The sequence below is a fragment of the Heterodontus francisci genome, chromosome 3 (genome assembly GCF_036365525.1).
Source record: "Heterodontus francisci isolate sHetFra1 chromosome 3, sHetFra1.hap1, whole genome shotgun sequence".
Taxonomy (NCBI): Eukaryota; Metazoa; Chordata; class Chondrichthyes; order Heterodontiformes; family Heterodontidae; genus Heterodontus; species Heterodontus francisci.
Window position 1 is genome coordinate 8,903,238 of NC_090373.1, and position 15,131 is coordinate 8,918,368.

Sequence of the window (15,131 nt, forward strand, 5' to 3'; positions counted from 1 at the left end):
TCAGGCAGTGGTGTGCACGGAATGCCCTCAAGGCCCTTTGGGAAAAGGAGACGGTGGCTCCTGTCGGATGGTTCCCCGAGCAGACCGTCAAAGTCATTTGGCGGAATGCCTCATCACCAGAACTTTCAAACAAGCACCAAGATGTAGCTAGGCTGGTGGTGAGAAGGGCCCTCCCCGTCAGATCCTTCCTGCACGCCCGAAGTCTCGCCCCCTCCGCAAAATGCCCCCGCGGTGGCTGTGGTGGGGAAGAGACAGTTGCCCACCTACTCCTGGAATGTGTCTTTGCAAAGCAGGTGTGGAAAGAGATGCAGTGGCTTTTGTCGAGGTTCATCCCAAGCAGCTCTGTAACACAGGAGTCTGTGCTCTACGGGCTGTTCCCAGGAACGCACACCGAGACAAACATCAACTACTGCTGGAGGACTATCAATTCGGTGAAAGACGCCCTTTGGTCTACCCGAAACTTGCTGGTCTTCCAGCGCAAAGAGTTGTCCACCACCGAATGTTGCAGACTGGCACATTCCAAGGTCCAGGACTACGTGCTGAGGGACTCACTAAAGCTTGGGGCAGCCGCAGCAAAGGCTCAATGGGGAAAGACCACAGTGTAAGGTCCCCCCACCAAGCTGAACTGAGGGGCTGGATCCATGGAAAACCCCTCGAACTGTATCAGGAAAATTTTGTGTGCTGTAAATGTAAAAATGTATATGGCATGACAATGAAATGGAAAGGTTGTGAGGCAACTCATGATTGTATAGAAGGAAACTGATCACCTTTGCACTGTTTGTATTTTTTGACTTGATGCTGTTTTAAACTGTTTGGGAATGTCATTTTTACAGATTTTTATGAATAAAGTATATTTTGGAAATATTACAAAAAAATCTAAGCTAAATTGTGTATCATTTTACATTTGGCCATAGCTGTGACCTTGTTGTTTTAGGCATATTCACAATGCAGCTTCACTTGTGCTGACAGTAATATGTTAATTTACAACAATGCTGTGTTGTTTGCCCTCGAATTTTGAACTGTGCTGGCTCTCTTAATTAACTCAAATCTCTCCAAGTGCCTGTTAATTTTTTTCTGATTGTTTCTAAAAGCTTACCCACCATTGATGTTAAATTGATCAGCCTGTAGTTACTAGGAATGAACAAGGGTGTCACATTTGCTACTTTACAATTATCTAGCACATCCCTTGTATCTAAGTAAGATTGGAAGATTATAGCAAGCCCTTCCACGATCTCCACTCCCACTTAGTTTAACAACCTGGGATGCAAGTCATCTGGACCAGGCAGCTTATCCAGTCTAAGCACAGCCAGCCTTTCCAGTACATCCTGCGTATCAATTTTCACCCCATCCATTATCCCTACTATCTCCGCTTCTACTGATATTTTGTCAGCAGCCTCTTCCTTAGTAAACACCGATACAAAGTACTCATTAAGTATTCTAGACTTGTCCTGCTCCTCTAAGCATATATCACCTTCTTTGCCCGTAATAGGCCCCACTACAGCTCTTACTACCCGCTTCCTATTTACATGCAGGTAGAGGATTTTTGGGTTACCTTTTATCTTAACTTCCATCCTATTCTAGTTCTCTCTTTGCCAGTCCTATTTTCCTTTTCTCTTCCCCTCTCAACTGATTGTATTTGGCCTGCTTCTCAGATGAAGAATTCACCTGACTTGCATTATACACCCTCATTTTTTTTGTTTCATCATATCATTATGATCAATTGAGGAGGGGTCGAAGGGCTAGGTTAAGAGATAGGTCAATAGAGATGCAGTGTCAGACATTTAAGGGGATATTTCAGAATACAGAATCGATACATTGCAACGAGAAAGAAAAATTCCAAAGGGAGGACTCACTATCCATGGTCAAGTAAAAAAATTAAAGCCAGTATCAAACTTTTTAACAAAAAAGCATATAATTGTGCAAAGATAGGTGGCAGGTCAGATGATTGGACAGAATATAAGAACAGCAAAGATTGATGAGGGAAAAAGTGGAGTATGAGAGAAAGCTAGCCAGAAATATAAAAACATAGTAAGAGTTTTGATAGATATTTTATAAAGAAAAGAGTTAACAAAGTGATCATTGATCCTATAGAAAGTGAGTCTGGGGAATTAATAAGGGAAAAGAAGGAGATGGCAGATGAATTGAACAGGTATTTTGCATCGGTTTTCACCAGAGAGGATAGAAGTAACAGCCCAGAAATAGCTGTAAATTAGGAAATGGAAGGGAGTGAGGAACTCAAATTACAATCACCAGGGAAGTGGTACTGAGCAAATTGTTGGAGCTGCGGGCTGACAAGTTTCCGAGTCCTGATGGACTTCATCCTAGGGTCTTAAAAGAAGTGGCTAGTGAGATAGTTGATGTGCTGGTTTTAATTTTCCAAAATTCCCTAGATTTGGGGAAAGTTCCACAAGATTGGAAAATAACCATTGTAACTCCTTTATTCAAAAAGGGAGAGAGACAGAAAGCAGGAAACTACAGGGAAGTTAGCTTAACATCTGTCATCGGGAAAATGTTAGAAGCTTTTATTATAGACATTACAGCAAGGCACTTCGAAAAATTCAAGGTAATCAGGCAGAGTCAACATGGTTTTGTGAAATGGAAGTCATGTTTAATCAATTTATTGGAGTTCTTTGAAGAAGTAACATGTGCTGTGGATAAAGGGGAATCAGTGGATGTACTGTACTTAGATTTCCAGAAGGCATTTGATAAGGTGCCACATCAAAGCTTATTGCAGAAAATAAAAGCTCATGGTGTAGGGGGTAACATATTGGCATGGATAGAAGATTGGCTAGCTAACAGGAAACCAGGCTTAAATGGGTCATTTTCGAGTTGGCAAGAGGTAACGAGTGATGTGCTGCAGGGATCAGTGCTGGAACCTCAGCTTTTTACAATTTTATTTGAATGACTTGGATGAAGGGACTGAAGGTATGGTTGCTAAATTTGCTGATGACACAAAGAAAGGTAGGAAAATAAGTTGTGAAGAGGACATGAGGCTACAAAGCAATATAGATAGGTTAAGTGTGTGGACAAAGATCTGGCAAATGGAGTACAATGTGGGAAAATGTGAAATTGTCCATTTTGGCAGGAAGAATAAAAGAAGCGTATTATCTAAGTAGTCATTTGTTAGTACAGAATTTGAGAAATGTCATTTTGGAAGGTCTAATGCAGGTGGGAGGTATACAGTAAATGGCAGAACCCTTAGGCGTATTGACAGGCAGAGAGATCTGGGCGTACAGGTCCACAGGTCACTGAAAGTGGCAATGCAGGGGGATAAGGTAGTCAAGAAGGCATACGGCATGCTTGCCTTCATCGGTCGGGGCATAGAGTATAAAAATTGGCAAGTCATGTTGCAGCTGTACAGAACCTTAGTTAGGCCACACTTAGAATATTGCGTGCAATTCTGGCCGCCACACTACCAGAAGGACGTGGAGGCTTTGGAGAGGGTACAGAGGAGGTTTACCAGGATGTTGCCTGGTCTGGAGGGCATTAGCTTTGAGGAGAGGTTGGAAAAACTCAGATTGTTTTCATTGGAACGACAGAGGTGGAGGGGCGACATGATAGAGGTTTACAAAGTTATGAGCGGCATGGACAGAGTGAATAGTCAGAAGCTTTTTCCCAGGGTGGAAGAGTCAGTTACTAGGGGACATAGGTTTAAGGTGCAAGGGGCAAAGTTGAGAGGGGATGTGCAAGGCAAGTTTTTTACACAGAGGGTGGTGAGTGCCTGGAACTTGCTGCCAGGGGAGGTGGTGGAAGCAGATACGATAGCGACGTTTAAGAGACATCTTGACAAATATATGAATAGGAAGGGAATAGAGGGATATGGGCCCTGGAAGTGCAGAAGGTGTTAGTTTCGGCAGGCATCAAGATCGGCGCAGGCTTGGAGGGCCAAATGGCCTGTTCCTGTGCTGTACTGTTCTTTGTTCTTTGTTCTTTGTCTGAAAACAGACATTTATTTGTAGCTTTTCGTCTTGCATTCATCAGGACAATTTGCAAGAATGTCAATGTAAGGGAAAGCAACAAATTTATACTTTATATGAAGTGTGTGCTGATTGGTTGGCAAGTGGACTCTAATTGGTAGTGGTGTTGCCATGGAGAAAGCACCAGATTATGGTGACTGACAGTTAACTGCTAAGCGTTGTTTGAAATTTAAACCAGGCAGCTTGACTCTGGTCAAGGCATTGCCCTGAGGAATGAACCAGCGAATGGCTGTCACTTATTTTGTTTAGCTGAAACAGGCACAATGTGTGTACGTGTTCTGTGTCTGCAGAGTGTATTAATATATGTAGCTTCCAGTATGTGCAAATGCGCCACACTGTGAGCCGGACTCATGATCTTAAATTGGTTGTCAGCATAATTCTTAGCTACTGAGGATTATTTTCAAAACTCATAACACAGTGTCCATCCAACGTCAGATGTGAATCCGCGATTGGACAACATTTGCTAAATAATCCAGTCCAAAGAGCTCTTCAGCTGAGGCAAGTCCTGGATAGGGTGGGAACGATCATTACATTTATCGTGTAGCTGCTGTGGTTTAGTTTCTGCTTTTCTGAAACCCACACGATAAACGTTTGGGATTTTCTAAATGTCTGATAAATGAACTTGAAGTACTAGAAAGAAAAACAAATATGTTGGCATGAGTACCTTCTGTTTACATGTAGAGAGCATTGCGTCTTGTTGACACTTCATTAATCATTGGTAGGATGCTGTTCTTCCCCTATTTAAAAAGAATTGTAAAGGGAGTTGAGTTATGCTGCTACGGATTAGAACTGATACCTCATAAATAAGACAGATGCACGGATAAAGCAAACGAGTAATTTATGCACAAAATTTACAATAAGTTGGTTTTACAGACCTTCTGAATTTCCATCAGTTCACATAAATGTCCCAATCTCCTGCTTATCTAATTAAATCTCTCATACTCAGTACGTTTAACTCTAAACTTTATAGTTTTGAAATTGTTGACTCACTGTTTACTCGCCCACTGTTCTCCCCCAGAAAGTCAATATGTTCATCTTTGTATATTATTTTGAGGGCGAGGTAGTTTAGGACTTGTTAACCCTTGCTGTGCACTGATCTTAATCATAGGGCCAGGAGCAAGCAGAGCTGTGATCAGCACCACTTGTAAATAAAGAGGTGCATTGGAGGATTTCTGTTTCCAAGTGAAAATAGCAGTCTGAACTGATTCTAATACACAAATTAAGTCCTCTTTGATATTATAACCTGTGATTTAATTTAAAATGTTAGCTTTTCTACATTTTTCTGTTTTCCTTTGCTACAGAACACTTTTGACTTCTCTTCCATCCCCATCAGCCATTTGTGTTTTTTTCTTTTTCTCCAAAAGCTGTTTTTCCTCAGTTTCTTTGAGATCTGATTTCTTCATGCTGATGCTGAATACAGCCAGGCTCCTCACGTAGGGTGCATGGTTCCCTCGTTTCTGTTAACATCAGTCCCCCTACTTCAATTTTTTCAGGTGGCTGTTGCCACGAGGTAACACTGGGTAAAGTGGGCTATGTCTTGAACACTTGACTACGCCAAGACAAGTGATTCTATTCTTAAATAGTTTGGACAGTAGCCCCTCAAGCCTGTTCTGCCATTCAATGAGATAACAACTGATGTGATCGAACTTCATATACCTGCCTTTGCCTTTTGTCCCTTAATACCTAGTTATCCTTTTAGATAACAATTACAGGGAATACTTTGTAATCTCTCCTCATAGTTTAACCCTTGAAATTCAGGCATTATTCTGGTAGATCTGCACTGCACTCCCTCCAGGGTCAGTATATCCTTCATAGGATGTGTTGCCCAGAACTGCTTGCAGTACTCCAGGTGTGGTCTAACCAGGGCTTTGTATAGCTGAAACGAGACTTCTACCTCATTGTATTCCAGTCCTCTGGATATAAAGGCCAGCATTCCATTAACATTTTGGTTATTTTCTGTAACTGTTCATGACACCTTAATGATCAATGTACCTGAACCACCAAGTCTCTTTAGATCTCCGCTGTTTCTAGCTTTTCATCGTTTAGAAAGCACTCGAGCTAAAAAGGATAGAACAATGTGGACACACATTTATTTACATTGAAATCCACGTGCCACACTTTTGTCCATTCACTTACTGTATCAATATCACTTTGTAACTTTATGCTTACAATGCTGTCTATCTTTGTGTCATTAGCTTTCTTGGTTAAGACAGTGAATAGTTGAGACCCAACACAGATCCTTGCAGGACACCACTAGTCACATTCCACTTAAAGTACCTGTCCATTATCCCTACTCTCTGTCTCCTGCTGCTCAGAAAATTTCCTAACCAGGTCAATAATTTTCTATCAATTCCAGGAGCTTCACCTTTAGTTAACAGTCTCTCATGGGGGACTTTATCAAATGCCTTCTAGAAGTAGATACGAATAAAATCCATAGACATTCCCCTGTCCACTATTTTAGTCACCTTTTCAAAAACTTTAATTGGATCCATCAGGCCTGACTGACCCTTTGCAAATCCATTACAAATCCTTTATAAATCTCTCTGATCAGCTGAAAATGTTCAGTCACCCTATCCTTAACCATAGACTCATTCAGGCCATTTAAAAATTAGATTTAAATACGACATGGAAAGGATGCAGATCAACTATATTCCAGTAAGGGAGTGTGTCAAAGATTTGGACTTTATGGATAAATTGGGAATTTAAATCAAATTAATATTTGAAACGTTAAAAGATTGCAAACTTACAGGCCAAATGATATAAATAATGGGCAAAAAAGCACAACACAAGAAAGCCACAGGAGATTAGAGTAAAAGTGAGTGAGTAAAAGAAAATTAGCAAGAAAGGCAAACAAAAAGGCACATTAGTGATAAATAAGTAGTCATAATAAGGCTGGTTTATATAACCAATGGATGAAGCTGTGAAAAATGAAGGAATAGCAGAGGTTTTGAGTACATTTCCTCCCTGATGGGATGAATATTGGGATTGTAGAACTACTGAATGTGGCTGTTAGGAGAGGCACAATTGCGAACTGTCACTACAGAGGTTACTCAAACTTAAATCACTGAAATACAATGTCTTATCTTACAGGATCCTATGGAAAGCTGAGGAAGAAAGACTGGAGGCTATGGCTAGTTTTCCACAATTCTTTGGAAATGAAGTTATGATGTAAATATGATTTTCCTCCAAAAAATAAAACAAGATATTTTGGGCCACTTAGCTTGACTACAATTGTTTAAAAAAAACTGGAATATATGGTACAGGATGAAATTGCTTGGAGAAACATGAGTTAATCTGGGTCAATCAGCATGGATTTTTAAAATGAGTCAGGCTTGAGTATCCTTAGTGAATTCTTTCAAAAAGTAATAGGGTAAAATAAAAAGAGAACATGCATTTATGTATGAGAAATTGCAGAGTTTAGGTCCCTGGTAGTTGAAGGCATGGCCACCGATGGTGAAGTTAAGGAAATCGGGGTTGTGCAAGAAGCCAGAATTGGAAGAGTGCACAGAACTGGGAAGATTGAGAAATGTGAGGCCATGGAGGGATTGGAACACCATCGAAATCAGAGAAAGTTTAAAACACAGAAAGAGGCCACTTGGCCCATCGTGTCTGAGCCGGCTGAAAAATGATCCACCTATTCTAATCTCACCTTCCAGCATTTGGTCTGTAGCCCTGAAGATTATGGCACTTGAGGTGCATATCCAAACTCCTTTTGAATGCGTTGAGGGTCTGTGCCTCAACTACCCTCTCAGGCAGTGAGTTCCAGACCCCCACCCCTGCACCACCGCCCCTCCCCGCCCACCCCCCCCACCCCCCCCCCCCCACACTGTGAAAAAGTTTTTCCTCATCTTCCCTCTAATTTTTCTACCAATCACTTTAAATCTATGCCCCCTCGTCACTGACCTCTTTGCTATGGTGAATAGACCCTTCACCTCCACCCTATCCAGGCCCCTCAAACTTTTGTACATTTCAAAAAGATCTCTCCTCAGCCTTCTCTGTTCCAAGGAGAACAATCCCAGCCTATCCAATCTTTCCTCAGAGCTGCATTTTGCCACAACATCCTCATAAATCTCCTCTGTACCCTCTCTAGTGCAATTACGTCCTTTCTGAATGAGGTGACCAGAACTGGACACAGTACTCAAGTTGTGGCCTAACCAATGAGTTATACAGTTCTAGGATAACCTCCCTGCTCTTATATTCTATACTTCGGATAATAAAGGATGAGAATTTTAAAGTCAAGTCACTGCCAGATGATGATAGCAAGCATGGGGTAATGTGGCAAGTGTGCCTTAGGATACAGGTGGCTGAGTTTTGGATTAGCTCATAGGTCCGGAGGGTGGAGGCGAGAGTCCGGCCAGGAGAGCATTGGAACATTTGAGCCTGGAGGAAACAAATGTGTCGATGAGCATTTCAGCAGCAGAACTCAGTCTTAAACCTAGTCTTAAAAGGGTACGCCCTGCCTGCACCACTTTTATTGGGGGCGTCTCCCTTTCTAGGGGTCTGCATCCTGTTTAAGCCTGTAGCAGAGAATTGCACAGCACATTCATGATCGGTTTGACTTCTTAACCTATACTGCCATGGCTTGACTAAATTGGTGTGAACCATAGTCCTGGTGTCTGCTTTAGTGTCCCCATTAACCAGCTGTTTTAGAATCAGACTTCCTGGAGGTCGGGGTGGAGAAATGGAGAAAAGGAGAAATAAATAGCCATTACCCTAGGACACATTTTTGGTTCCTAAAGGGTTCTGCATGGCTCCCATCAGATGGTTGTTACAGGATTCCTCATGGTCAAATCCTTATTGACAATAGTTGTAAGGTCTGCGCTTTGCAAATTGCATAATTTCGACTGCCTCACTTTAGAATGGAGTCCACCAAAACTCAGTTGTGTAGTATGGTATCACAGTGTTTGTGATTCCATGGGTTCTCAATTGGGACTGTAAGTCCATTCAAGTTAATATATCTACAATTTAACGTCCTTAGATATCTGATATTTGATATTTGATATGGGAAACCTGCGCCATGGTTAGTATTGTGTCAACTCAGTTATTAACTGTAAGCTCTTAATAGAGATTTACCATATGTTATTTGACATTCTGACTAGTTAGTCTTTAGAATTCACTGTTTATTTTCCTGAAGGATGTAGCCCTGTTTCATTTAAGTCAGGGAAAGTGCCTTTTCTCCCCTAGATACCATACATTTCAGTATGAAAGATCTTTTCCTTGAAGTTGCTGATTGCAGTGCCCTAATTTTTGTGTCTCAACAATTCAGATGGCCTCATTAGTTTCCTATGCACTTGTGGCTAAGCAGCAGATAGCCAAATGAAGATTTGAGTGCATTTTATACTGTGACTGTTGCACGGAGGAATGTTGGTTCATTTTAATGTTTGTAGCTGCTTCTGCTTAATTGTCGGGTTCCAGTTGATGGAAAATGCAAGGCTGCTATTCAAGCAACCACCATACTAAACCATATTATTGCCTATTTTTTTTCACCAAACAACAATGCCCTTTGCAGGTCATTAGACTTGCTGTGTATGTGCTTCCTTCCCCTCCCTATCCTATTTAAGCTTCTTTGAAATGCTGTGCCTGGAGAATGTGAAATGAAAAAGGTATGCTTGTTTATATTCATGCATATGCATCCTCAACTCACCATTGTTTCAATCGCCCATCGTTAAATCATTTCACTTTAGATTGAAGTCAAAATAGCTTTTTATGATGTAAGTCCTATCCTTATGATACAGGAATCAGAGACTCGATCTAAAAAGCTATCTGAAACACTGCTTCATGTGTGCACTCAATGCAGGGTTCTCCCGAACTTATCAAGCTAAGTGACATTTGTACAGCAAAGAAAGATGCCAAGTGATGAAGGCCCTACCAGGTAGGTAATCTCTCTCTTCCAGAGGTGCAATGTGAGCAATAGAAGACAGAAATCCAATGACTGTGAAATTGCTACAATCTTGAGCTAATGAGAGCAACAAGAAAGTCTAGATATGTAGCAAAGTTTAGAAAGCAGCTGGAAAATTGTTTTGTTGAGGAGAAAGAAATTGAGCGAAATCCAACTTAATGCAACTAAATCCACCGTCAAGAATGTGAAAAGTTCATTAATTCCATTCTTGGAGAAAATATCAAGTTGGCAAGTGGATGTACTTCATGACTGAACTTGAAGCCAGGTTAGACCTAACTGACATAGGAAATAAATATGTAACTTATGGACACTGTTTAAATGCCAGTTTAATATTTGATAGCAAAGTTATTAACTGAAACGACACCATTGGATAGAATTAGTTGATATTTTAAGCCACTTGGCTCAGTTTTTCTTGGGCACTATGTTCCAGCACATGGCTACTCTGTCCTGGTACCGGAAGACAATCTTAAAAAGTATTTGTGCTATGTAGAAGAGTATTTTTGCTGTGTACAAGTGATGTGATCCATCTTGCGACAAAGATGCTCTTCCCTTCTCTGGTAGGAAGGGGACAACTGTAGTGTGGTCAAGTACAGTTTTTCCCCATGTTCTAGTATTTTGAAATTTTTCACAGCAACCAATTTTTCATGAACACATGAGAACTCATACAGGTTACTCAATTTACAGTCGGTTAATTTGAATTGAAATCCTACAGAAATGTTTGCTGCTTTATTGAAATTGCTTTATTCAAATAGCTGGCTAACTTAATTTTTGATAACTGAATTGACTAGTTTAGACTGTCCTCTATTTCTGTAACACTTCAACTCCCACCTGACTGCAGCAAGTGGTTTTGTTATTTTAACCCCTTTGTGTTTTATTTATCAAACAGATGACCGTTTTTTTTTGTAGGTTTAAAACAGAAAATTAATTATTGAGAAATATGCCTTATCCCAAAATTGTCACAACTGCACCGATTTACACGTACACAAAAAAAGGCAGAGAGGAAAAGGGGTGAGTGGTTTGAAGTGAGGTAGGATTTTGGGTTTCATGGTAAAGCTGTTGAATTTTCTCAGAGGTCAAGTTCTCTTTAGTTGCAAGCCTGAGTGTTTGTAGATTTTTCTGATGGTTGAAAGTTCAGTTTGAAGACAGAGGATCACTTCCAGTTCTCTACTGCACCAGTTGAAAATGTAGAATTCACAGCAGGGGATTTTGCTTTGTGTTTGTTGGATTTTCTCCCAGCTCTCAGCTAGACAAGCTTTGGTGATGCTTCTTCCTGGGTCTTCCTCGCTCTCTTCAGGGAGCGACCTTTAAAGCTAACAGTTTCTTGCATCTCCCTGTTGGGAGACAGAGATTTTTCTCCCTGTGGTGACCCACAATGTGACTATTTCACACCTCCTTTGGTTTCAGAAGAACCCATTCAATTAAAAAAAAAGTCTCTTGATGGGGGTTAGGATGTGTGCAATTGACACCTCTAAGCTTGGAATGTATTCTTTGCTTCATAGACAGAATATATAAAGCCAAGTCTTTTGACCTTTGGTGGCCATTTTGGAGCACATTGGGCTTTTCTTACAAAAAGGTCCACTTTTTGAAAAAGAACTCTTCAGTTGAGTTCTTGTAGTTTCAATCGCTAGATTAGATTAGATTAGAGATACAGCACTGAAACAGGCCCTTCGGCCCACCGAGTCTGTGCCGAACATCAACCACCCATTTTATACTAATCCTACACTAATCCCATATTCCCAACAAACATCCCCACCTGTCCCTATATTTCCCTACCACCTACCTATACTAGTGACAATTTATAATGGCCAATTTACCTATCAACCTGCAAGTCTTTTGGCTTGTGGGAGGAAACCGGAGCACCCGGAGAAAACCCACGCAGACACAGGGAGAACTTGCAAACTCCACACAGGCAGTACCTGGAATCGAACCCGGGTCCCTGGAGCTGTGAGGCTGCGGTGCTAACCACTGCGCCACTGTGCCGCCCGCAATTGACATGTGTGTCACAAGAGCGACTGATGTTTACCATTGGACTAGGAGATTGGTGCTGGACCCCCCTTATTGCTTATAATGTTTAGAAACAAGTTTGATTCAAAACTTAATGCAAATTGATAAAATTGCTGATGGTAATAATTCGAGGGAACAGTCTAGTCTAACGACATAGCTAAGAAATGATGAAAGGATTTGATCAAATTTGTAAATGGACAGAATTATGGCAGATGAGAAAAACAGTCCAGTTAAGTGCAAGATGTTGCACATTAGATAGACAAAATGGTTAGGGAAGCATGGTGTGAGCTGGTTTGGTGAGTGGCTGACAGATTGGTGAGTGGTTGCACAGAATGAGCATTAAGTACCCTGTCATTTCAGCTGTAAACAAGAAGGCAGAATGCTGATAGAAAAGCAAAATACTGCAGATGCTGAAAATCTGAAATAAAAACAAAATGCTGGTAATAAAAACAGAAAATGCTTGAAATACTCAGCAGTCAGGCAACATCTGTGGGTAGAGAAACTGTTAATGTTTCAGGTCAATGACCTTCATCTATTACTGGAAGACTTCATCCTGGAAATGTTGCAGAAAGTGGCTTTAAGATTTTGGTGTATTAGTTAAAGAAATTTTTATTAAGCAAATTATGTAAACTTGGCTTTTTAAATTCAAAGGAAAGCTAGATCTATTTTAATAGGCATGGTCTTCAAAACTTTTCATATTCATGTATGGATGAATGCCTGAGGTGGGTGGTAAAAAGGAAGCTCGGGGTCATGCTTTCCAGTTGCTTGCCATTTTAACATTCCCCCTGCTCACATGCTAGCATTTCTGTCTTTGGCCTGCTCCAGTGTTCCAGTGAACATCAATGCAAGCTCAAGGAGCAGCGCCTGATCTTTCGATTAGGCACTCTACAGCCTTGCGGACTGAACATTGAGTTCAATAACTTCAAAGCATGACTGGCATTTTAAAAATTCATTTTTTAACCATGTGCCTGCATTTTATGTAGTCAGAGCTGCTCATTATTCTGCTATTAAAACTCTGGACTAATCCAGAGTGCCTTTCACCACAAGCATTAACACACTCATTGCCTTTGTCCCAGGACAGCTTTGTTTAATCTCTTCTGCCCTATCAAACAATCTTCCCCTTCGTTCTCTCCCCCATCCCCCTCTTCACTTGCTTAAAACCTAATTCTTTTCTAACCTTTGCCAGTTCTGATGAAAGGTCACAGACCTGAAACGTTAGCTTTGCTTCTGTCTCCACAGGTGCTGCTAGACCTGCTAAGTATTTCCAGCACTTTGTTTTTATTTCAGATTTCCAGCATCTGCAGTATTTTGCTTTTACCTTTGTAAATGGCCCCCATGCTAATATGGCTTTTTACCTGATAAAGGTGGCTGTGGTGACTGTAAGTGGTGGGAACTGTACATAAAATAATTGAAATGATGACTCACCAGATGGAAAATGAACACCATTTTCTGATGCATTGTTTCAGTCCTTCCAGAACAAATTTACAAAATTTTATGTCAAATGAAAATTTCACATTCACAAATCCAGTATAGTTTCTTTTGACAATATTTACTTATTCAAACTTCAGACTTGGCACATTAGAACTGCCAAGTTTCAATGTGGAAACAGCACTGCATTCTATATCAGCATTGACTGTCCACATAAGCAAGTGGTCCTTGCCATATCCCATCATTCCTTTTCTTTTATCCACCGTAGTCTTGAATTTTGACACTGTTTCTGCCAGTCACTTACCCTGGAAGTGAATTCCACAGCTTTAAAACCCTGAAGATATTTCTTTTGCCACGTATTTGAAATTTCTTCTATTTAAATCTTGTATCTATGGTTGCTCAATTTAAACCTTCAACGGAAACACTATGTCCTATCTTTCCTTTTCTCGCCTGTGGTGATTTGAAAGATTTACATCATAGCAACCAGTAATCTGCATTGTTCTAATGAATAAAGACCCAATTTTTCGAGTCTGTCTTATTTGTAGTACCTCATTACCAGGCAGCAGTAGCCTCGTTATTTTGCATTGTACCAGTCCAAAAGGCTTAATATCTTTACTATGGTGTGAATCCCAATACTGCTCACCGTACTCGAGCCGAGGACTCATGAACTTTTATAGAAGCTTATCATTACCTCGTGGCTTCCTACATTTCCTTCTTCCTACATCGCTTTTCGGCCTTTTGGCTAAGATCAAGTGTAGTATCTGTTCTTATCAGTGCTTACTTGGCAGAGAAGAGACCATGATCATTGCCTTTTGATCCTGGGTCGGCTTTGAGTGAAATGACTATAACCAATCCTCGAGCTTCAAGCCAGGGAGTGCACAACACTATTCGGGTGGTCGTGAAGGATAAGGAAGGAGATGCACCGGTCAATCGCACCTTCTTCATCAAGAAAATCCTCATCGATTGCTGCAGATTTCATGCTACGGACATCTTCTGCCTGCAGGATTTCCCCAGCAGTGGATACTTTGACGTGACGTTCCGGAACGTGGCGGGATGCATCAACTTCCTGAAGGCGTTCAAGGAGAAAGGGGACCGGGCGCCACTGTCAATCCTCACAGCGGAGCCGCTCTTCACGCTTCCATCACAACGGGACCTGGTGGTGACGATTCACCTCTCCAACCCCTATGTTCCGGTGGTGGATGTACTCACCTTTCTCGCCAGGAACGTCGAGGTGGCCGGCAGCAGCACTGATGTCAAGGACCCCTTTGGGATTTGGACCAGCAAGGTGCAGGTCAAGGTGACCTTGAAGTTCGATGCCAGTGGAGCCATCATCCACCCTCCCTCCAGCTTCGATATTGGGGGAAGTCGAGGCTTCTTGGTCTACGCTGGGCAGCCCAGAGTTTGCCGCACCTGTGGCAAATCTGGTCACGTGGCGGCCAACTGCAGCACGGTTGTTTGCAAGAACTGCAAGGAGGAAGGCCATCAGACCAAGGACTGTAAGAAGACTAAGTGTTGCAACTTGTGGGTTGCGGCAGGCCATCTCTACAAAACCTGCCCCAAACGCTGCCTCAGTTATGCTCAGGCGGCAAGTTCCAAGGAAAGGCCGGAAGAAGGTTCGACGAAGGTGTCCGGTGTTCGAAAGGAGACAAGCAACCTTCTCTGCAGTGAGGAACTTCAACCTGAGAAGGAGAAGAAAGGGGAGGCAGCTGAAACCAGCGACCCAGCACCTACCCTACACCCGGAAACCCCTCCTCCACAGACAGAATCAATGGAGGAGGAGGCAGCAGATGGACAAACAGGTCAGTGGCAAGTGGGACAAAGGA

The 15,131-nt window shown here is 41.7% G+C and overlaps 1 pseudogene; it reads left to right on the forward strand.

The window, feature by feature from the left end:
• Positions 1 to 14,030: 14,030 nt before the first annotated feature.
• LOC137368113 (U2 spliceosomal RNA) lies at positions 14,031 to 14,161 on the forward strand (annotated as a pseudogene).
• The last annotated feature ends 970 nt before the right edge of the window (positions 14,162 to 15,131 follow it).